The sequence below is a fragment of the Canis lupus genome, chromosome 16 (assembly GCF_011100685.1).
Source record: "Canis lupus familiaris isolate Mischka breed German Shepherd chromosome 16, alternate assembly UU_Cfam_GSD_1.0, whole genome shotgun sequence".
Classification (NCBI taxonomy): domain Eukaryota; kingdom Metazoa; phylum Chordata; class Mammalia; order Carnivora; family Canidae; genus Canis; species Canis lupus.
In genome coordinates this window covers 46,594,535-46,598,800 of record NC_049237.1, presented here as the reverse complement: position 1 = coordinate 46,598,800, position 4,266 = coordinate 46,594,535, and the positions used below count along the sequence as shown (strand labels likewise).

The window sequence follows — 4,266 nt, the reverse complement described above, 5'->3', positions numbered from 1 at the left end:
TCTGAAATAAATTCTTTTGAATTGATTTCAGTCCTTATACCTGGATAATTGTATAGATTTTATGTATTGGGAGGAGACATCCTACCTGTAAAAACTAATAAAGTATGTATTTCAGTTTCTTTAACCAGTTATCATTTTTGTTATTTGTCCTCTAAATGCAAAAAGGCGAGTTTGTTTTTTCAAAATTAATAACCAAATCCTTCCCATGCCCACCAGAGAGTGTGTGGATGGGGGCGGTGTTGGCATAGTGGGGGAGGCTTCTTGCCGGCCTGTTCACATCAAGTCCTTGAGTCTGTCCTGCCTTAGGTGGCATGTACTAGAAAGAAAATATTCCCACCATTCACAACAATCTTGTAAGGAAGTTTAGACAAATGTTATTCTTATTCTGTAATGTGTAAATGAGGAAATTAAGGCTCAGGGAGGTGAAAGGGCCTGTCCAAGATCTCATGGTTGGTTAGGATGAGAAACAGAGTGCTATCCCCTGACTTTCTCTGCCATTCTCGCTGGAACCCTTAGCTACAACAGTTCTGCTCTGATGTGGCTTGTGACCCCTCTCTCCTTACCATCTCCCCTGAGAGACATTTCCATGCACTGAAGACTTCAAGGCACACTAGGGAAACTTCTTGATCACTAACCAGCCCCAAATGAAACTGCTTTCTTAACTAAATAATTTTCTAAGAAAACAGATAAAGGGCCAGAGTCACAGATAATGTAGGAGGGGCATAGGGACATAAGGATAGTGTTGGAGGAGGTCACAGAGAGGATGTGACCACTGGTTGACCTATAAACTGAACTCAGGCAATCAGAGTTTGTGAACTCCTCACCCCCTCCTCTGGCATGTTCTGCTTGCCTTCCCCATGCTAGAAATTTCCCCAAGAACATAGAGCCTTGATGTGATGTTGAGACCATCAGGATGGTATTTTTGACTGAATCCAGTTAAGGCCTCTCTATAAACTTTTAAGATCCGGTAGCCAAGTATGGAGATCTATTCTTCCTGTAGCCACCCAAAATGGTCCTTGTAAATAAGTTCTCTTGCTTATATAAACAATCACCTACCAATCTGGGGTGTTTTGCCTCTTTCTCTGGTCCTTCCTTACCCTGTGAACTAACAGAGGTTTCCATCCTCCCTGTCTCTAGAACATGCCTATACACAGAAGGAGGAATCTGACCTAGCACTTCAGAGTTGAGGCAAATGTTGCAAGTCCATTTGGATGGTCATAGGTTCCCGGTTCCATGATCCAGCTGGAAGTTTTCTTAATGCCACTCCTTGCTGACTGACATGAGCAAATCAATGACTCTTTCTACACCTCTGGGGGTCTGTAAAATGGGGAAAATAAGAAAACTCACCTCACAAGGTCATCAGGAGGGTGAGTTGAGACAACTGTTTTGTAAACACCTTCTACAACAATGTGACCATTGTGATTGTTATTAGGTGGTTGGAGTGTGGAATATAGAAATAACAGATGGTTTCTGCTTCCTCTTCAAGAGATTGCAATCTAGGGGGAGTATACACTATATTCACAAGACAGCTGGGTTCCTGAAGAACTACATCATGTAAAACTAATTCAAGTATATCCTTCTTATAATCACAATTGGGCCAGGAGATGTGTTGTCAGAGTGTATAAATCCGTAATAATAGTGGCATAATTTTGTTTTAATGCTGCCTTTTTTTTTTTAAAAAAAAGACCTAGCAATAGGGGCTCCTGGGTGACTCAGTGGTTGGGCAACTGCCTTCAGTTCTGGTCAAGAAATTGGAGTCCTGGGATCAAGCCCTAAGTCAGGCTCCCTACTCAGCAGGAAGTCTGCTTCTCCCTCTCTCTCTCTCTCTCTCAAATGGATAAAATCTTTACCCCGCCTTCCCCCCCAAAAAAGTCCTAACAATATTCCTTTTGCTGTCTTTCCCGAAATTAACAGCACTGAGAATCATGGCCACTGCCAGGCCTTCTTTATCTACTGCATCTGGCTTCATTTCATAGTAACTTACGGCACATTTTTAGCACCCCTACTTTATAAAAGTTTAGATGGTATGATCATAGCACAGAAAAGATGCATGATAAAATAACAGCATTATTGTCACCAAAATCACTCACAAAAGTCTGTGCCCCATATTCCCACCATGGTTCACCATGATGGTGACCAAGCCCTGTGGGGGTTTCTGTTTACCGCTAATGTAAGTGGCCACCAGACAAGGGATTAAAAGTGGCTTAAATTTCACTACATTGGTGCTCTGGCTCTGTTATGGCATTCTGGAGAAATCATATAAATTTGGAGGAATTTGCACTATATTAAATGCTCCCGGTGTGCTTGTTCGGCGGACCTGGTACCTCTTTTGTGAAGCAGCAGCTGAGGAGACTCCGGCACTCGCCATGGCCGACCAAAAGCCCAAGGAAGGAGTGAAGACTGAGAACAACGATCATATTAATTTGAAGGTGGCAGGGCAGGATGGTTCTGTGGTGCAGTTTAAGATTAAGAGGCATACACCACTTAGTAAACTAATGAAAACCTATTGTGAACGACAGGGTTTGTCAATGAGGCAGATCAGATTCTGATTTGATGGGCAGCCGATCAATGAAACAGACACATCTGCACAGTTGGAAATGGAGGATGAAGATACAATTGATGTGTTCCAGCAGCAGACAGGAGGTGTCTACTAAAAAGGGAACCTGCTACTTTACTCCAGAACTCTGTTCCTCCAGACCAAGAAGACAGCCTCAAATAGAAAGCCATAATTTAGTTCCACCACATCCTGACTACTACAGTATAGTTTTCTCTATTCTTTCATTTTCCCCTTCCCCATTCCTTTATTGTACATGAAGTAACTGTGTATGTGCACAAGCATATTGCATTTTTTAAAACTAAATGGCCAGTGGTATGTTTTGATCGACATCAAATGGAGATGGGATGGGGGAAAATACTGCTTCTGTGAAAACACACTGTCTCTCCATTAGTGGCATGTTCAGTCAGCTCTTATCTTTATATTCTGGTAAGTTCTTTTGCTCTCACTGTTTAACAGAAAAAGAACAACATAAAAATCCTTGCATACCTTGTTCGATTGGAGAATTTTAATGTTTTTCATTTATCATTGTAAAACCAAGGACAATTTTATACCTTTTTGTATGTAGCTGTTACATGTAGGGCAATCTGTCTTCAAGTAGGGATAACTTACTCTAAAAGAAATGAATCCTAGATAGTTTTCCCTTCAAGTCAAGCGTCTTGTTGTTTAAATAAACTTCTTGTTTAAAATGAAAAAAATAAAAATAAAAATAAAAATAAATGCTCCCTATCCAGGGCAGCCTGGGTGGCTCAGCAGTTTAGCGCCCCCTTCCGCTCAGGGAGTGATCCTGGAGACCTGGGATCGAGTCCCACATCGGGCTCCCTGTGTGGAGCCTGCTTCTCCCTCTGCCTGAGTCTCTGCCTCTCTCTCTGTATCTCTCATGAATAAATAAATAAAATCTTTAAAATAAATAAATAAACACTGCCTATTCAGTAAGATTTTATTACTCTTATACATAATAGTATTTAAAATTTACATAATTCTGATATACATGAAATGTGAGTGCATGGTTCCAATGAGGACAACTTAGAGCAAATAACATTCAAGTGGCCTCTCAGCCCTGATAATAAAGGTGGGAACAACTGAGTGAGAGGGGGACTACTGGCTAATTGGGGAATACTTTTTGAAGAACGAACATTTTGAATACACTGAATAAAAATGCATTTCGAATATGTTTGAATAGAAAATAATTTGGAATGTGTTGAATAAAAGACATAGGCTAATGACTATAATATACCAATTCTTTGTACTACTGGAAATTGCTCAATTTCAGAATCAATAGTTCTTCTGATGGCTGCACTTATGAGGGAACCTGGGATCCTTTTTATTTTGCAAATCCTTTGGGTTTCACTTAGCAGCAGGACAAACACCCAGGGGTAGGGAAAGAAGCCACCTTCAAAGGAGAAGTTCTGCTTGAAATTCCTGGGGTGGGGAGTGGGGACAGAATTCAAACTTACTTTGTCAAACACAGGGCATGGATCACCTAATATTTCTCAATAACTAAAATAACTAAATAACCACTAATATCTGCTTGAAAGAAGCTTAAGTGGAGTTTTATCTTTGGTTGCCAAAGGATACATTAAATCCTTTTAGGTGTTTGTTTGAATAATGGAATAGATAGTTTGGGTTGCTTAGGGAAACACAAGAAATATTTTTATCCCGAATGGGCAATTAGAAATCCTTACTTTAAAACAGTAACAAAATTCCTTCTT

General features: G+C 40.4%; 1 pseudogene; it reads left to right on the top strand.

Moving 5' to 3' along the window:
• The first annotated feature begins 2,314 nt into the window (after nt 1–2,314).
• LOC100682962 lies at nt 2,315–2,778 on the top strand (annotated as a pseudogene).
• The last annotated feature ends 1,488 nt before the right edge of the window (nt 2,779–4,266 follow it).